At 47.1% G+C, this 19,309-nt stretch overlaps 8 non-coding genes and 1 pseudogene across 8 annotated transcripts; 7 read left to right on the top strand and 2 right to left on the bottom strand.

Moving 5' to 3' along the window:
* The first annotated feature begins 303 nt into the window (after positions 1 to 303).
* Positions 304 to 467, top strand: LOC135035305 (U1 spliceosomal RNA). The gene has a single exon (XR_010230366.1). It is a non-coding gene; the product is annotated as a U1 spliceosomal RNA (small nuclear RNA).
* A 152-nt stretch (positions 468 to 619) lies between these two features.
* Positions 620 to 782, top strand: LOC135035230 (U1 spliceosomal RNA). The gene has a single exon (XR_010230301.1). It is a non-coding gene; the product is annotated as a U1 spliceosomal RNA (small nuclear RNA).
* A 674-nt stretch (positions 783 to 1,456) lies between these two features.
* On the top strand, positions 1,457 to 1,620 carry LOC135035289 (U1 spliceosomal RNA). Its single transcript, XR_010230351.1, has one exon. It is a non-coding gene; the product is annotated as a U1 spliceosomal RNA (small nuclear RNA).
* Positions 1,621 to 1,772: 152 nt separating this feature from the next.
* LOC135035253 (U1 spliceosomal RNA) lies at positions 1,773 to 1,933 on the top strand. The gene has a single exon (XR_010230320.1). It is a non-coding gene; the product is annotated as a U1 spliceosomal RNA (small nuclear RNA).
* A 674-nt stretch (positions 1,934 to 2,607) lies between these two features.
* Positions 2,608 to 2,771, top strand: LOC135035316 (U1 spliceosomal RNA). The gene has a single exon (XR_010230377.1). It is a non-coding gene; the product is annotated as a U1 spliceosomal RNA (small nuclear RNA).
* Positions 2,772 to 2,923: 152 nt separating this feature from the next.
* Positions 2,924 to 3,086, top strand: LOC135035232 (U1 spliceosomal RNA). Its single transcript, XR_010230303.1, has one exon. It is a non-coding gene; the product is annotated as a U1 spliceosomal RNA (small nuclear RNA).
* An 824-nt stretch (positions 3,087 to 3,910) lies between these two features.
* On the bottom strand, positions 3,911 to 4,073 carry LOC135035211 (U1 spliceosomal RNA). The gene has a single exon (XR_010230283.1). It is a non-coding gene; the product is annotated as a U1 spliceosomal RNA (small nuclear RNA).
* Positions 4,074 to 4,225: 152 nt separating this feature from the next.
* On the bottom strand, positions 4,226 to 4,389 carry LOC135035317 (U1 spliceosomal RNA). The gene has a single exon (XR_010230378.1). It is a non-coding gene; the product is annotated as a U1 spliceosomal RNA (small nuclear RNA).
* A 3,497-nt stretch (positions 4,390 to 7,886) lies between these two features.
* LOC135035259 (U1 spliceosomal RNA) lies at positions 7,887 to 8,065 on the top strand (annotated as a pseudogene).
* Positions 8,066 to 19,309: the final 11,244 nt, after the last annotated feature.

Here is a 19,309-nt window from a genome sequence, read left to right as displayed (position 1 = left end):
TCATATGCAGACGAGGGTTGAAGCCAACTTTGACCCACTGCTTGGATGACATCACCATATGCAAATCCATCTGCGGCAGGCCTTCCCCCAGGAATGCTTGCACTAGTTGTTGCATTTGGTTTGTTGTTTGGGGGTGCTTCAGTATTAGGCAGCCTTCTGCCCTCCCATGTTCATCTGAAAATATGTGTTCTCCCTGCAGTTGTTGTCCCCAGATGAGAGTTCCCTTGTGCTGCCTCAGTTGAATCTCCTTAACTTGACAGAGATGTGCCTGAGCAGCGGGCCACCCCAGCTCTATCCCAAATCATACTTATTTTGCATAGGAGATACCATGGTCATGAAGATTATTCTCCCAGGGTGAGGTTCATTCATTGCATTCTGGGTATGCTGACCCCTGTGATTTCCCCAAATGTGGGAAACTCGACTGCTTTATTTGTGGTAGTGGGGGACTGTGTTTGTGTTTTCCTCTGGTCAGCTCTGGTAAAAGTCAGATTTCTTTGTTTCAGATCTTCCTCTAGCCTTGTTCTTCTTTTGAGAGTTCCCTTGTGCTGCCTCAGTTGGATCTCCTTCACTTGACAGGGGGGTGCCCGAGCAGAGACCCTCCCCAGCTCTAGCCCAACTCCTACTTACCTGCCAGGTGAGATACTATGATCATGATGGTGCTTCTCCCAGGGCAAGGCTCACCCATTGCACTCTGGGTGTGCTGCCCCTGCGATTTCCCCAAATGTGGGAAACTTGACTGCATAATTTGTGTTTCCCCTGGTCGGCTCTCGTATAATTCAGATCTCTTTGTCTCAGGTCTCTCTCCAGCCTAGTTTGCTGTCTGTTTCCACTTCTCTTTTCTTCAGCCGCTCCCTTCTATACCCTTGTGCACTATCCTGACTTCTCCTCCCGTCTGCTTACTTTGTGCCTTCCAATGCACAATGCAAACTACAGGTAGTGCTGCAGGGCCCACACCCTTTTACTTGCCTTACAGAGCAGCTCTGGAGCTGTTACAGTGCCCAGCTGCTGCAAGAAATCTGCTTGAATGCTTCAGGGGATGGGGCATGGCCAACATGAGCCCCACACCAAAGGAGGGTGGAGGTGTTTAATGCGAACTAGGGGTCATCCAAGCACCGCAAAAGGCCGCCATGCCCTGCACGCCCCTTTTCTCTTTTCATATGCAGATGAGGGTTGAAGCCAACTTTGACCCACTGCTTGGATGACATCACCGTATGCAAATCCGTCTTCTGCAGAACTTCCCCCAGGAATGCTTGCACTAGTTGTTGCATTTGGTTTGTTGTTTGGGGGTGCTTCAGTATTAGGCAGCCTTCTGCCCTCCCATGTTCATCTGAAAATATGTGTTCTCCCTGCAGTTGTTGTCCCCAGATGAGAGTTCCCTTGTGCTGCCTCAGTTGAATCTCCTTTACTTGACAGAGATGTGCATGAGCAGCGGCCCTCCCCAGCCCTATTCCAAATCATACTTATTTTGCATAGGAGATACCATGGTCATGAAGATTGTTCTCCCAGGGTGAGGTTCATTCATTGCATTTTGGGTATGCTGACCCCTGTGATTTCCCCAAATGTGGGAAACTTGACTGCATTATTTGTGGTAGTGGGGGACTGTGTTTGTGCTTTCCTCTGGTCAGCTCTGGTAAAAGTCAGATTTCTTTGTCTCAGATTTTCCTCTAGCCTTGTTCTTCTTTCGAGAGTTCCCTTGTGCTGCCTCAGTTGGATCTCCTTCACTTTACAGGGGGGTACCCGAGCAGCGACCCTCCCCAGCTCTAGCCCAACTCCTACTTACCTGCCAGGTGAGATACTATGATCATGAAGGTGCTTCTCCCAGGGCAAGGCTCACCCATTGCTCTGGGTGTGCTGCTCCTGCGATTTCCCCAAATGTGGGAAACTTGACTGCATAATTTGTGTTTCCCCTGGTCGGCTCTCGTATAATTCAGATCTCTTTGTCTCAGGTCTCTCTCCAGCCTAGTTTGCTGTCTGTTTCCACTTCTCTTTTCTTGAGCCGCTCCCTTCTATGCCCTTGCGCACTATCCTGACTTCTCCTCCTGTCTGCTTACTTTGTGCCTTCCAACGCACAATGCGAACTACAGGTAGTGCTGCAGGGCCCACACCCTTTTACTTGCCTTACAGAGCAGCTCTGGAGCTGTTACAGTGCCCAGCTGCTGCAAGAAATCAGCTTGAATGCTTCAGGGGCTGGGGCATAGCCAACATGAGCCCCACACCAAAGGAGGGTGGAGGTGTTTAATGCAAACTAGGGGTCAGCCAAGCGCCGCAAAAGGCCACCATGCCCTGCACGCCCCTTTTCTCTTTTCATATGCAGACGAGGGTTGAAGCCAACTTTGACCCACTGCTTGGATGACATCACCATATGCAAATCCATCTGCGGCAGGCCTTCCCCCAGGAATGCTTGCACTAGTTGTTGCATTTGGTTTGTTGTTTGGGGGTGCTTCAGTATTAGGCAGCCTTCTGCCCTCCCATGTTCATCTGAAAATATATGTTCTCCCTGCAGTTGTTGTCCCCAGATGAGAGTTCCCTTGTGTTGCCTCAGTTAAATCTCCTTTACTTGACAGAGATGTGCATGAGCAGCGGCCCTCCCCAGCCCTATTCCAAATCATACTTATTTTGCATAGGAGATACCATGGTCATGAAGATTTTTCTCCCAGGGTGAGGTTTATTCATTGCATTTTGGGTATGCTGACCCCTGTGATTTCCCCAAATGTGGGAAACTTGACTGCATTATTTGTGGTAGTGGGAGGCTGTGTTTGTGATTTCTTCTGGTCAGCTCTGGTAAAAGTCAGATTTCTTTGTCTCAGATTTTCCTTTAGCCTTGTTCTTCTTTCGAGAGTTCCCTTGTGCTGCCTCAGTTGGATCTCCTTCACTTTACAGGGGGGTACCCGAGCAGCGACCCTCCCCAGCTCTAGCCCAACTCCTACTTACCTGCCAGGTGAGATACTATGATCATGAAGGTGCTTCTCCCAGGGCAAGGCTCACCCATTGTACTCTGGGTGTGCTGCTCCTGCGATTTCCCCAAATGTGGGAAACTTGACTGCATAATTTGTGTTTCCCCTGGTCGGCTCTCGTATAATTCAGATCTCTTTGTCTCAGGTCTCTCTCCAGCCTAGTTTGCTGTCTGTTTCCACTTCTCTTTTCTTCAGCCGCTCCCTTCTATACCCTTGTGCACTATCCTGACTTCTCCTCCCGTCTGCTTACTTTGTGCCTTCCAATGCACAATGCAAACTACAGGTAGTGCTGCAGGGCCCACACCCTTTTACTTGCCTTACAGAGCAGCTCTGGAGCTGTTACAGTGGCCAGCTGCTGCAAGAAATCAGCTTGAATGCTTCAGGGGCTGGGGCATAGCCAACATGAGCCCCACACCGAAGGAGGGTGGAGGTGTTTAATGCAAACTAGGGGTCAGTCAAGCGCCGCAAAAGGCCACCATGCCCTGCACGCCCCTTTTCTGTTTTCATATGCAGACGAGGGTTGAAGCCACCTTTGACCAACTGCTTGGATGACATCACCACAAATCCATCTGCGGCAGGCCTTCCCCCAGGAATGCTTGCACTAGTTGTTGCATTTGGTTTGTTGTTTGGGGGTGCTTCAGTATTAGGCAGCCTTCTGCTCCACCCTCCTTTGGTGTGGGGCTCATGTTGGCCATGTCCCATCCCCTGAAGCATTCAAGCAGATTTCTTGCAGCAGCTGGGCACTGTAACAGCTCCAGAGACGCTCTGTAAGGCAAGTAAAAGGGTGTGGGCCCTGCAGCACTACCTGTAGTTTGCATTGTGCATTGGAAGGCACAAAGTAAGCAGACGGGAGGAGAAGTCAGGATAGTGCACAAGGGTATAGAAGGGAGCGGCTGAAGAAAAGAGAAGTGGAAACAGACAGCAAACTAGGCTGGAGAGAGATCTGAGACAAAGAGATCTGAATTATACGAGAGCCGACCAGGGGAAACACAAATTATGCAGTCAAGTTTCCCACATTTGGGGAAATCGCAGGGGCAGCACACCCAGAGTGCAATGGGTGAGCCTTGCCCTGGGAGAAGCACCTTCATGATCATAGTATCTCACCTGGCAGGTAAGTAGGAGTTGGGCTAGAGCTGGGGAGGGTCGCTGCTCGGGCACCCCCCTGTTAAGTGAAGGAGATCCAACTGAGGCAGCACAAGGGAACTCTCGAAAGAAGAACAAGGCTAAAGGAAAATCTGAAACAAAGAAATCTGACTTTTACCAGAGCTGACCAGAAGAAATCACAAACACAGCCTCCCACTACCACAAATAATGCAGTCGAGTTTCCCACATTTGGGGAAATCACAGGGGTCAGCATACCCAAAATGCAATGAATGAACCTCACCCTGGGAGAAAAATCTTCATGACCATGGTATCTCCTATGCAAAATAAGTATGATTTGGAATAGGGCTGGGGAGGGCCGCTGCTCATGCACATCTCTGTCAAGTAAAGGAGATTCAACTGAGGCAGCACAAGGGAACTCTCATCTTGGGACAACAACTGCAGGGAGAACATATATTTTCAGATGAACATGGGAGGGCAGAAGGCTGCCTAATACTGAAGCACCCCCAAACAACAAACCAAATGCAACAACTAGTGCAAGCATTCCTGGGGGAAGGCCTGCCGCAGATGGATTTGCATATGGTGATGTCATCCAAGCAGTTGGTCAAAGTTGGCTTCAACCCTCGTCTGCATATGAAAAGAGAAAAGGGGCGTGCAGGGCATGGTGGCCTTTTGCGGCGCTTGGCTGACCCCTAGTTTGCATTAAACACCTCCACCCTCCTTTGGTGTGGGGCTCATGTTGGCTATGCCCCAGCCCCTGAAGCATTCAAGCTGAATTCTTGCAGCAGCTGGGCACTGTAACAGCTCCAGAGCTGCTCTGTAAGGCAAGTAAAAGGGTGTGGGCCCTGCAGCACTACCTGTAGTTCGCAGATGGATTTGCCGCCATAGAATGCGCCTGCTGAATCGTGTTACAGATCCAGAGAGCAATAGTCTGCTTTGAAGCAGGGGTGCCAATCTTGTTGGCTGCATACAGGACAAACAGTGCTTCTGTTTTTCTGACTCTAGCCATTCTGGCCACATAAATTTTCAAAGCCCTGACCACATCAAGGGACTCGGAATCCTCCAAGTCACGCGTAGCCACAGGCATCACAATAGGTTGGTTCATATGAAAGGATGATTCCACTTTTAGCAGGAATTGAGGACGGGTCTGCAATTCCGCTGCCACCGCGCTACAACCCCGGCCGACGCAATTGCCGGTCTGAGTAAGGTACCAGAATGTGTGTAAATGGACTTTAGGGTAACCTCCTGCTTGCGGTCAGCAGGGTCCCTGATGGTAGCCGTATCCTGGGATGGCAGCGCTACCTTTTTGGATAAGCGTGTCAATGCTTTATCCACCCTAGGGGAGGATTCCCACCGTATCCTGTCCATTGGCGGGAAAGGATACGCCATAAGAATCCTTTTGGGAATCTGCAGCTTTTTGTCTGGAGATTCCCAAGCTTTTTCACATAATTCGTTCAACTCATGTGAGGGGGGAAAGGTTATCTCAGGTTTCTTTCCCTTATACATGTGTACCCTCGTGTCAGGGACAGGGGACTCTGTGATGTGCAAAACATCTTTTAGTGCAATAATCATATATCGAATACATTTAGCCAATTTTGGCTGTAACTTTGCATCATCGTAGTCGACACTGGAGTCAGAATCCGTGTCGGTATCTGTGTCAACTATTTGGGATAGTGGGCGCTTTTGAGACCCCGAAGGTCCCTGCGACATAGGGACAGGCATGGGTTGACTCCCTGACTGTTCCCTAGCTTCAGCTTTGTCTAATCTCTTGTGTAATAAGTTTACATTAGCACTTAAAACATTCCACATATCCATCCAGTCAGGTGTCGGCGTTGTCGATGGAGACACCACATTAATTTGCTCCTGCTCCTCTCTAGGAGAGCCTTCTACCTCAGACATGTCGACACACGTGTACCGACACACCATACACTCAGGGAATCCTCTTATCTGAGGACAGTTCCCCAACAAGGCCCTTTGGAGAGACAGAGAGAGAGAGTATGCCAGCACACACCCCAGCGCTATATGACCCAGGAAAAAAACACAATAATTTTATGTTTACCCAGTAGCGCTGTATTTCCATATATATATGCGCCTAATTATGTGCCCCCCTCTTCTTTAAGACCCTCTTTCTACCGTGGTATAAGCAGGGGAGAGTCCGTGGAGCTTCCCCTCAGCGGTGCTGTGGAGAAAATGGCGCTGGTGAGTGCTGAGGGAGAAGCCCCACCCCCTCAGCGACGGGCTTCTGTCCCGCTCAAATATAGTAAAAAAAAGGCGGGGGCTCTTATATATATATACAGTGCCTAGCTGCATATATATTTATTTTGCCAAAGAGAGGTCTATATTGCTGCCCAGGGCGTCCCCCCTGCGCCCTTCACCCTTACACTGACTGCCGTGTGAGAGGTGTATGGGAGCAATGGAGCACAGCTTTACTGCTGTGCGTTACCTCAGTGAAGATCATGAAGTCTTCCGCCGCCTCTGAAGTCTTCTTTTCTTCTCATACTCACCCGGCTTCTATCTTCCGGCTCTGCGAGGGGGACGGCGGCGCGGCGCTGGGACGGACGGCGAGGGTGAGACCTGCGTACCGATCCCTCTGGAGCTAATGCTGTACAGTAGCCTAAGAAGCAGAGCCTATCAACTCACAGAAGTAGGTGTGCATCTCTCCCCTCCGCCCCTCGATGCAGGGAGTCTGTTGCCAGCAGGCTCCCTGAAAATAAAAAAATCTAACAAATATACTTTCTGTCAGGAAACTCAGGAGAGCTCCCTGAAAAGCACCCAGTCTCCTCTGGGCACAGTAGTAAACTGAGGTCTGGAGGAGGGGCATAGAGGGAGGAGCCAGTGCACACCCAGATCTAAAGTCTTTCTTAAAGTGCCCATGTCTCCTGCGGAGCCCGTCTATCCCCCATGGTCCTTACGGAGTCCCCAGCATCCTCTAGGACGTAAGAGAAAAATTATGCTGGCAGAAAAATCCAATTGAGTGATTAAACAGCTCCAGAGCTGCTCTGTAAGGCAAGTAAAAGGGTGTGGGCCCTGCAGCACTACCTGTAGTTTGCATTGTGCATTGGAAGCCTAGTTTGCTGTCTGTTTCCACTTCTTTTTTCTTGAGCCCCTCCCGTCTATACCCTTGTGCACTATCCTGACTTCTCTTCCCGTCTGCTTACTTTGTGCCTTCCAAAGCACAATGCAAACTACAGGTAGTGCTGCAGGGCCCACACCCTTTTACTTGCCTTACAGAGCAGCTCTTGAGCTGTTACAGTGCCCAGCTGCTGCAAGAAATCAGCGTGAATGCTTCAGGGGCTGGGGCATGGCCAACATGAGCCCCACACCGAAGGAGGGTGGGGGTGTTTAATGCGAACTAGGGGTCTCGCACAATGCGAACTACAGGTAGTGCTGCAGGGCCCACACCCTTTTACTTGCCTTACAGAGCAGCTCTGGAGCTGTTACAGTGCCCAGCTGCTGCAAGAAATGTGAACTAGGGGTCATCCAAGTGCCGCAAAAGGCCGCCATGCCCTGCACGCCCCTTTTCTCTTTTCATATGCAGACGAGGGTTGAAGCCAACTTTGACCCACTGCTTGGATGACATCGCCATATGCAAATCCATCTGCTGCAGGCCTTCCCCCAGGAATGCTTGCACTAGTTGTTGCATTTGGTTTGTTGTTTGGGGGTGCTTCAGTATTAGGCAGCCTTCTGCCCTCCCATGTTCATCTGAAAATATGTGTTCTCCCTGCAGTTGTTGTCCCCAGATGAGAGTTCCCTTGTGCTGCCTCAGTTGAATCTCCTTTACTTGACAGAGATGTGCCTGAGCAGCGGCCCTCCCCAGCCCTATCCCAAATCATACTTATTTTGCATAGGAGATACCATGGTCATGAAGACTGTTCTCCCAGGGAGCGGTTCATTCATTGCATTCTGGGTATGCTGACCCCTGTGATTTCCCCAAATGTGGGAAACTCGACTGCATTATTTAATGCGAACTAGGGGTCATCCAAGCACCGCAAAAGGCCGCCATGCCCTGCATACCCCTTTTCTCTTTTCATAAGCAGACGAGGTTTGAAGCCAACTTTGACCCACTGCTTGGATGACATCACTTGCTGCCTTTCCAATGAAGCAAGTTTAATTTAATAATAGGTGAAAAACCATCCCTACAAAGGTGTTAATCAGATACTTGGCTTTGTGGACACTTTTCAGAGCACAAATTTGTTAGCATAAAATAAAGCCAGAAAATGAAGAGCTGTTTAATCACTCAATTGGATTTTTCTGCCAGCATATTTCTTTTTCTCTGCAACCCACTGCTAAATTGTGCTTCCTAGCTGTTTTTATAAAATCACTGAATCAAATCTAACTCTGATTACATCAGAGAAGGCCAGGTACCCTACACCATAACAGGGGGTTTGAAATTTTGACTTGTCTACTTAAAGATCACCAAAATCTGATAACAAGGTCAATTAAGTCTCTGGGTGGGATTGAACCACCAACCTTTTGGTTAATAGCCTTACACACTAACTGATTGCGCCACAGCAACACTTTGCAAAAGTCCATACTGACAAAGGCTAATAAGCATTCATCTAGAACGATTCCTAGAAACATTTTAAAAAGTCAATAATGTGGAGAGTTTTTGTAAGATGTTTCTTCCATCAACCAATGAAGAAACACATTGGTACTTTCCCATGATGAGTGAGTGCTTCAGGATCTTTTGCACTTACATGTGCAGCAGAGTACTGTAATGGAAGTGCTGGGTCCATAACCCAGAGGTAGGCAGATTGAAACTATCCTCTGCTATATGCATTTTTTTTTGTTAATTAAAGTAATCCAAAACTGGGATTGATATTTTTGCTCTTTTATTTTTACTTAAAGTACAATAACTTTTACCATTTTAATTTGTTTTAATAGTATATTGACAGTATTGTTTTCTTTCAAAAATCCAATTAATTTTCTTTACCCGATTATTAAAATGGTAATTGACAAAAACAAACTACATTGTCACCAGAAGAGCAATACAAAATGTACAAGTGATATATTAAAATCATCTTTCCAGCTTGAATTTCAATGATGCATTGGGGCAACGATTTTGTGAGAAACATCTTCACCCTTAAATAAAGATTTTCTTAATTCCTTACCTGTGTGCTAATTAGATATCACCTTGTTTTCATATTAAACAGACTTCCACATGAGAAAACAGCAAAGATGCAGTGGCGTTAATGTTTCCTGGTGTCAACCTGTATTATTTCCGTAGATATTGAAATGAGGATGCATCTTGCTGCCTTTCCAATGAAGCAAGTTTAATTTAGTAATAGGTGAAAAACCATCCCTACAAAGATGTTAATCAGATACTTGGCTTTGTGGACACTTTTCTGAGAACAAATTTGTTATCATAAAAATAAAGCCAGAAAATGAAGAGCTGTTTAATCACTCAATTGGATTTTTCTGCCAGCATTTTTCTTTTTCTCTGCAACCCACTGCTAAATTGTGCTTCCTAGCTGTTTTTTTTATAAAATCACTAAATCAAATCTAACTCTGATTACATCAGAGAAGGCCAGGTACCCTACACCATAAGAGGGGGTTTGCAATTTTGACTTGTCTACTTAAATATCACCAAAATCTGATCACAAGGTCAATTACGTCCCTGGGTGGGATTGAACCACCAACCTTTTGATAAATAGCTGAACACACTAACCGATTGCGCCACAGAGACACTTTGCAGAAAATACATACTGACAAAGACTAATAAGCATTCATCTAGAACGTTTCCTAGAAAAACTTTAAAAAGTCAATAATCTGGAGAGTTTTTGTAAGATGTTTCTTCCAGCAACCAATGAAGAAACACATTGGTACTTTCGCATGATGAGTGAGTGCTTCAGGATCTCTTGCACTTACATGTGCAGCAGAGTACTGCAATGGAAGCATGCTGGGCCCATAACCCAGAGGTAGGCAGATTGAAACTATCCTTTGCTATATGCATTATTTTTTTGTACATTAAAGTAATTCATAACTGGGATTGATATTTTAGCTTTTATTTTTACTTAAAGTACAATAACTTTTACCATTTTAATTTGTTTTAATAGTATATTGACAGTATTGTTTTCTTTCAAAAATCCAAGCCACTGCATCTTTGCTGTTTTCTCATATGGAAGTCTGTTTAATGTGAAAACAAGGTGATATCTAATTAGCACACAGGTAAGGAATTAAGAAAATCTTTATTTAAGGGTGAAGATGTTTCTCACAAAATCGTTGCCCCAATGCATCATTGAAATTCAAGCTGGAAAGATGATTTTAATATATCACTTGTACATTTTGTATTGCTCTTCTGGTGACAATGTAGTTTGTTTTTGTCAATTACCATTTTAATAATCGGGTAAAGAAAATTAATTGGATTTTTGAAAGAAAACAATACTGTCAATATACTATTAAAACAAATTAAAATGGTAAAAGTTATTGTACTTTAAGTAAAAATAAAAGCTAAAATATCAATCCCAGTTTTGGATTACTTTAATGAACAAAAAAAAATGCATATAGCAAAGGATAGTTTCAATCTGCCTACCTCTGGGTTATGGGCCCAGCATGCTTCCAGTGCAGTACTCTGCTACACATGTAAGTGCAAGAGATCCTGAAGCACTCACTCATCATGCGAAAGTACCAATGTGTTTCTTCATTGGTTGCTGGAAGAAACATCTTACAAAAACTTTCCAGATTATTGACTTTTTAAAGTTTTTCTAGGAAACGTTCTAGATGAATGCTTATTAGTCTTTGTCAGTATGTACTTTTTGCAAAGTGTCTCTGTGGCGCAATCGGTTAGTGTGTTCAGCTATTAATCAAAAGGTTGGTGGTTCAATCCCACCCAGGGACGTAATTGACCTTGTGATAAGATTTTGGTGATATTTAAGTAGACAAGTCAAAATTGCAAACCCCCTCTTATGGTGTAGGGTACCTGGCCTTCTCTGATGTAATCAGAGTTAGATTTGATTAAGTGATTTTATAAAAAAACAGCTAGGAAGCACAATTTAGCAGTGGGTTGCAGAGAAAAAGAAAAATGCTGGCAGAAAAATCCAATTGAGTGATTAAACAGCTCTTCATTTTCTGGCTTTATTTTTATGATAACAAATTTGTTCTCTGAAAAGTGTCCACAAAGCCAAGTATCTGATTAACATCTTTGTAGGGATGGTTTTTCACCTATTACTAAATTAAACATGCTTCATTGGAAAGGCAGCAAGATGCATCCTCATTTCAATATCTACGGAAATAATACAGGTTGACACCAGGAAACATTAACGCCACTGCATCTTTGCTGTTTTCTCATGTGGAAGTCTGTTTAATGTGAAAACAAGGTGATATCTAATTAGCACACAGGTAAGGAATTAAGAAAATCTTTATTTAAGGGTGAAGATGTTTCTCACAAAATCGTTGCCCCAATGCATCATTGAAATTCAAGCTGGAAAGATGATTTTAATATATCACTTGTACATTTTGTATTGCTCTTCTGGTGACAATGTAGTTTGTTTTTGTCAATTACCATTTTAATAATCGGGTAAAGAAAATTAATTGGATTTTTGAAAGAAAACAATACTGTCAATATACTATTAAAACAAATTAAAATGGTAAAAGTTATTGTACTTTAAGTAAAAATAAAAGAGCAAAAATGTCAATCCCAGTTTTGGATTACTTTAATTAACAAAAAAAAATGCATATAGCAGAGGATAGTTTCAATCTGCCTACCTCTGGGTTATGGACCCAGCATGCTTCATTACAGTACTCTGCTGCACATGTAAGTGCAAGAGATCCTGAAGCACTCACTCATCATGGGAAAGTACCAATGTGTTTCTTCATTGGTTGATGGAAGAAACATCTTACAAAAACTCTCCAGATTATTGACTATTTAAAGTTTTTATAGGAAACGTTCTAGATGAATGCTTATTAGCCTTTGTCAGTATGTACTTTTGAAAAGTATCGCTGTGGCGCAATCAGTTAGTGTGTACGGCAATTAACCAAAAGTTGGTGGTTCAATCCCACCCAGGGACGTAATTGACCTTGTTATCAGATTTTGTTGATCTTTAAGTAGACAAGTCAAAATTTCGAATACCCCTGTTATGGTGTAGGGTACCTGGCCTTCTCTGATGTAATCAGAATTAGATTTGATTCAGTGATTTTATAAAAACAGCTAGGAAGCACAATTTAGCAGTGGGTTGCAGAGAAAAAGAAATACGCTGGCAAAAAAATCCAATTGAGTGATTAAACAGCTCTTCATTTTCTGGCTTTATTTTTATGCTAACAAATTTGTTCTCTGAAAAGTGTCCACAAAGCCAAGTATCTGATTAACATCTTTGTAGGGATGGTTTTTCACCTATTACTAAATTAAACTTGCTTCATTGGAAAGGCAGCAAGATGCATCCTCATTTCAATATCTACTGAAATAATACAGGTTGACACCAGGAAACATCAACGCCACTGCATCCTTGCTGCTTTCTCATGTGGAAGTCTGTTTAATGTGAAAACAAGGAGATATCTAATTAGCACACAGGTAAGGAATTAAGAAAATCTTTATTTAAGGGTGAAGATGTTTCTCACAAAATCGTTGCCCCAATGCATCATTGAAATTCAAGCTGGAAAGATGATTTAATATATCACTTGTACATTTTGTATTGCTCTTCTGGTGACAATGTAGTTTGCTTTTGTCAATTACCATTTTAATAATCGGGTAAAGAAAATTAATTGGATTTTTGAAAGAAAACAATACTGTCAATATACTATTAAAACAAATTAAAATGGTAAAAGTTATTGTACTTTAAGTAAAAATAAAAGAGCAAAAATATCAATCCCAGTTTTGGATTACTTTAATTAACAAAAAAAAATGCATATAGCAGAGGATAGTTTCAATCTGCCTACCTCTGGGTTATGGACCCAGCATGCTTCCATTACAGTACTCTGCTGCACATGTAAGTGCAAGAGATCCTGAAGCACTCACTCATCATGGGAAAGTACCAATGTGTTTCTTCATTGGTTGATGGAAGAAACATCTTACAAAAACTCTCCACATTATTGACTTTTTAAAATGTTTCTAGGAATCGTTCTAGATGAATGCTTATTAGCCTTTGTCAGTATCTACTTTTGCAAAGTGTTGCTGTGGCGCAATCAGTTAGTGTGTAAGGCTATTAACCAAAAGGTTGGTGGTTCAATTCCACCCAGGGACTTAATTGACCTTGTTATCAGATTTTGGTGATCTTTAAGTAGACAAGTCAAAATTTCAAACCCCCTGTTATGGTGTAGGGTACCTGGCCTTCTCTGATGTAATCAGAGTTAGATTTGATTCAGTGATTTTATAAAAACAGCTAGGAAGCACAATTTAGCAGTGGGTTGCAGAGAAAAAGAAATATGCTGGCAGAAAAATCCAATTGAGTGATTAAACAGCTCTTCATTTTCTGGCTTTATTTTTATGCTAACTAATTTGTTCTCTGAAAAGTGTCCACAAAGCCAAGTATCTGATTAACATATTTGTAGGGATGGTTTTTCACCTATTACTAAATTAAACTTGCTTCATTGGAAAGGCAGCAAGATGCATCCTCATTTCAATATCTACGGAAATAATACAGGTTGACACCAGGAAACATTAACGCCACTGCATCCTTGCTGCTTTCTCATGTGGAAGTCTGTTTAATGTGAAAACAAGGTGATATCTAATTAGCACACAGGTAAGGAATTAAGAAAATCTTTATTTAAGGGTGAAGATGTTTCTCACAAAATCGTTGCCCCAATGCATCATTGAAATTCAAGCTGGAAAGATGATTTTAATATATCACTTGTACATTTTGTATTGCTCTTCTGGTGACAATGTAGTTTGTTTTTGTCAATTACCATTTTAATAATCGGGTAAAGAAAATTAAGTGGATTTTTTTAAGAAAACAATACAGTCAATTATAAGGGCACGGTCGTGCCCTTATATTAAGGCTGAATCGAACAAACGGAATTCTCCCATAGGGAACTTCTGAGATGGGGGCATGGTGTTTGAGGGGCTACACCTCAAAACTGATTGGACGTACTGAGCTGAAATTTGGTATGGACGCGTAGAATCGTCACCCGCTGCTGCAGGACAAATTTCAGGGCAAAATAATAAAAAATGAGGAATTGGGAGTAAGCTAAATTTCCAACTGTCAGTTTTTTTCTGCCACTCCCTCTGTGGCTTTTTGACAACGTTTTCCCATAGAGTGAATGAAGATTTTTTTGGGAAGGCATAAGTCAGGATAGAGGACGAATTAAGACTTGGGGTTTGTTTTACTAGATAGAGTATGCCCCAGTGTAGTGCCTTTTGGGGTTGTGGTTTTTCAGAAAGTTATAGGGTTTTTTTAATTAAGAGAAATATGCCCCATTATAGAGATAGGGCATTTCAATTTGTTGCGCCTGCGCAGTGACCGCCAGCAGGGGGTGTACAGAGAGTAGCTCTGGCAGTTGGGCACGAGGAGACAGAGCGGGAAGGAGTCACGTGGAGCTGCAGGAGGACAGCCAGCGGTTCCCGGCGTGTGAGTTCATTGAGGTCCATGAAGCGGGAGGAGATCGCCGGAGCTGCGTAGCACTGGGTGAGTTCTGTCAGGCAGCCCACCGCTGTGTACCCAGCTTCCACTTCTCCCCCGCGTGTCCGGCCACCCTCCCCTCCCGCCCGCCCGGCCACCCTCCCCTCCCGCCCGCCCGCCCGCCCCGCTCGCCCGCCCGCTCGCCCGCTGTGTGCCCGGCCGCCCGCCGGACCTTCCCTGGTGGCTGCCTGCGTCTCCTCCCCGCGTCTGTAGTGCGGCTGGCAGTAGGAGGCGCCTCGGGCAGCTGTGTCCGGCCACTCCTCCCTCCTCCTCCTCCCGCTGTGTCCGGCCCTCCCTCCGTGCAGTATGCGGTATTTATCAAGGTCTCTATGGTCACCAGTCACCCCCCCTCCCCCTCTCGCCCTCCCTGCTGTGTGTCTGTCTCCCTCCCCCCCCCTGCTGTGTGTCCGTCGCCCCCCCCTTGCCCTCCCTGCTGTGTGTCCCCCCCCCTCCTCCCTGCAGTGTGTTCCCCCCCGCGCCCTCCCTGCTGTGTGTCCGGCCACCTTCCCTCCTCCCGCTGTGTCCGGCCACCCTCCCCTCCTCCCGCTGTGTCCGGCCACCCCCCCCTCCCGCTGTGTCCGGCCACCCCCCCCTCTCGCTGTGTCCGTCCACCCCCCCCTCCCGCTGTGTCCGGCCACCCCCCCTCCCGCTGTGTCCGGCCACCCCCCCCCTCCCGCTGTGTCTGGCCACCCCCCCCTCCCGCTGTGTCCGGCCACCCTCCCCTCCTCCCGCTGTGTCCGGCCACCCCCCCCTCCCGCTGTGTCCGGCCACCCCCCCTCCCGCTGTGTCCGTCCACCCCCCCCTCCCGCTGTGTCCGGCCACCCCCCCCTCCCGCTGTGTCCGGCCACCCCCCCCCTCCCGCTGTGTCCGGCCACCCCCTCTCCTCCCGCTGTGTCCGGCCACCCCCCCTCCTCCCGCTGTGTCCGGCCACCCCCCCTCCTCCCGCTGTGTCCGGCCACCCCCCCTCCTCCCGCTGTGTCCGGCCACCCCCCCTCCTCCTCTCTGCTGTGTGTCCGTTCTCCCCCCGCCCTCCCTGCTGTGTGTCCGTCCCCCCCCCGCCCTCCCTGCTGTCCCCCCCCCCCGCCCTCTCTGCAGCGCCTGACACACGCACACGCAGCGCCTGACACACACGCACACACGCAGCACCTGACACACACACACAGACGCAGCACCTGACACTCACACAGACCTGACACACACGCACACACTCACACGCAGCGCCTTACACACACAGACACGCAGCGCCTGACACACACAGACACGCAGCGCCTGACACACACACACTCACGCACCTGACACACACACTCACGCACCTGACACACACACACACACTCACGCACCTGACACACACACACTCACGCACCTGACACACGCACACTCACGCACCTGACACACGCACACGGCACGCAGCACCTGACACACACACACAGCACCTGACACACACACACGCAGCACCTGACACACAGACATGCAGCGCCTGACACACACACGCAGACATGCAGCACCTGACACACACACGCAGACACGCAGCACCTGACACACACACACACACACACACACGCAGCACCTGACACACACACGCAGACACGCAGCACCTGACACACACACGCAGACACGCAGCACCTGACACACACACACACACACACACACACAGCACCTGACACACACACACACACACACACGCAGCACCTGACACAGACATGCAGCGCCTGACACACACGCAGACATGCAGCACCTGACACACACATGCAGCACCTGACAGACACACACACACATGCAGCACCTGACACACCCACACACACACGCAGCACCTGACACACATACATACATACATGTGGCATTTAACGCACACACGCACAGCACCTGACACACAATCATATACACTCAGAGCACCTAACACACACATACACTCGCAGAACCTCACACACACTCGTATACACACGCAGCACCTGCCACTCACACATATATACACATGTAGCACCTGCCACTCCCACATACATGAACAGCACCTAACACACACATATATACATGCAGCACCTGACACACACATACACGTGCAGCACCTGACAGTCACACACATACAGATGCGACACAAACACATACACGCTCAACACCTGACACCCACGTGGCAGCTGACGCATACAAATGCAGCACCTGAGATACACACATATACACGTGCAGCACCTGAGACACACACATACACGTACAGCACCTGACACACACACACATGTATGTACACGCGCGGCTCCAGGCACACACATACGTACGTACACACACGGAATTTAACACACACACACACATACACGTGCGGCACCTGACACACATGTACGAACACGCGCGGCTCCTGACACACACACGTATATACGTATACGCACGGCACCTGACACCTACACGTATGTACGTATACGCACGGCTCCTGACACCCACACGCATGTACACGCGCGGCTCCTGGCACACACACACACGTACGTACACGCGCGGCACCTGACACACGCCTGTACGTACACACATGCACAGCACCTGACATACACACATGTAGGTACGCGCCACCTGACACACACACACACACACACGTACACGCACGACACTTGACACACACGTACGTACACGCACGGCACTGACACGTATGTACGCGCACGGCACCTGACACTCACGTACATACTAGTGATGAGTGGGTTCGGTTCGTCGGAATCCGAACCCCCCGAACTTCACCCATTTTACACGGGTCCGAGGCAGGTTCGAACCTTCCCGCCTTGCTCGGCTAGCCCGAGCGCGCACGAACATCATCATCCCGCTGTCGGATTCTCGCGAGATTCGGATGTCTGCATTCGTGGAAAGGGATCCCATGTGTAAACATGGGACCCCTTTCAGTCCGTCTGGTCCGGGTGTTCGGTTTGTTGTTTTGCCAAGTACGTGGATTTAATCTGGAACCTGGATCAGGTGAGTATAATTATCTTTTATTTTCAGGTACCCGTGGATTCTACTTGGAGAAGAGGACCGACTGCTTCATGTCAACATAGGTAAGTATGGGTGTGTCGGCAGGTGGGAAATAAAGTTAAATTTTTACGGTGTCTGTGTCCTGTTTTTATTTGGGTATTTTTTCCCCAGTAGAACTACAGGTACCAGCGGGCCCGTTTTTCTCCTGCATGCTGGTACTTGTGGTTCTCCAAGTACCAGCTTGCGGGGGAGGCTTGCTGGGACTTGTAGTACTACTAGAAAAAACAATATTATTTAAATTTTCTCAAGGCTATCAGCCTCCCATCCGCAGCCCTTGGATGGGGGGGACAGCCTCGGGCTTCACCCCTGGCCCTTGGGTGGCTGGGGGGGACCCCTTGATTGAAGGGGTCCCCACTCCCCAAGGGTACCCCGGCCAGGGGTGACTAGTTGGATATTTAATGCCACGGCCGCAGGGCACTGTATAAAAGTGACCCCCGGCTGTGGCATTATCTGTCCAGCTAGTGGAGCCCGATGCTGGTGTAAAAAATACGGGGGACCCCTACTCTTTTTGTTCCCCGTATTTTTTGCACCAGCACCAGGCGCAGAGCCCGGTGCTGGTTTTAAAAATACGGGGGATCCCCTGTCCGTTTTTCCCCCAGATTTTTAGAACCAGGACCGGCTCGAAGAGCCCGAGGCTGGTTATGCTTTGGAGGGGGGACCCACGCAATTTTTTTTCGGGTTTTTCACATTCCATTTAAAAAATAAATAATATTTTAAAAAATATATAAATAATACTTGTGCCTCCAAAAAAGACAAACCAAGTACCTAATCCCTTCTAATATAAATAGATATGCTATTACCAAAAAAAAAAAACTGCAAAAAAAAAACATGTTTTTAAATTTTTTTTATTAGATTCCGCCAGCAAAGTGTGGCGGATTGAAAATGACGAATTTACTGTTTAAAAGCACTGTTGTCGAATTTACAAACTTCAATTGAATATACTTTTGTCGAATTGCCGCATTTGTACCATTGCAGAAAAGTCGAATTTGTCAAATGTCGAATTTTAAAGTCGAATTTTGAAAGCGTGTAAGAATAGGCTCCGTCCCCTTCTACCCCTGTACCTTGCTCTCTCCTGTCTGTGCTCTCTCCCGTCTGTAGGACTAGGCCCCGCCCCCTTCTTACCCTCCTGTGACTGCTCTCTCCTGACAAGTGGACCAGGCCTGCCCCCTACACGCTGCTGGTGTCTTCATTGTTACTTGGTCTGGAGCTCCGTTGGGGAGAGAACTCACGTGAGCTCATTAAGAATGAGGAACTGGGATGTTTTAATTTTATTGTGAGTAGTGTAGTGTGGTGATGTAGTATGTTGTATGGGGGGTATAGTGTAATTATGAAGTGCAGCATATGGGAGGGCTGTAGCATAGTGATGTAGTGTGGCATATGGGTGGTGGTAGCGCATAGGCGTGCGTACAGGGGGTGCCTGGTGCGCACAGGCACTCCCTAATGTCCAGCACCGCTGCACGCCACGCTTGCTGTAGCACAGTGATCGCTGAGTGTGTGATCGGTGGAGCCTAGCCTGCAGCTCATTTCCGTACCTCCCACCACCGCTGCACCCGACCCCCCTCTGCCTGCTGCTAATACTATGCTGAGTGCATTCGTCGGCGGCCTCACTGGGGGGACTGGCGTCACCTTGCAATGTGACATGGTGATGTCCGCCCATGCTCTCCTCCCGCCCACCTGTGCTTTCCTCCTGCTGCGGTCTCTCAGTCC

This window comes from Pseudophryne corroboree, unplaced genomic scaffold (assembly GCF_028390025.1).
Source record: "Pseudophryne corroboree isolate aPseCor3 unplaced genomic scaffold, aPseCor3.hap2 scaffold_596, whole genome shotgun sequence".
Lineage (NCBI taxonomy): Eukaryota > Metazoa > Chordata > Amphibia > Anura > Myobatrachidae > Pseudophryne > Pseudophryne corroboree.
Note: the sequence above shows the minus strand (reverse complement) of the source record. Positions and strands in the feature narration are given on the sequence as shown.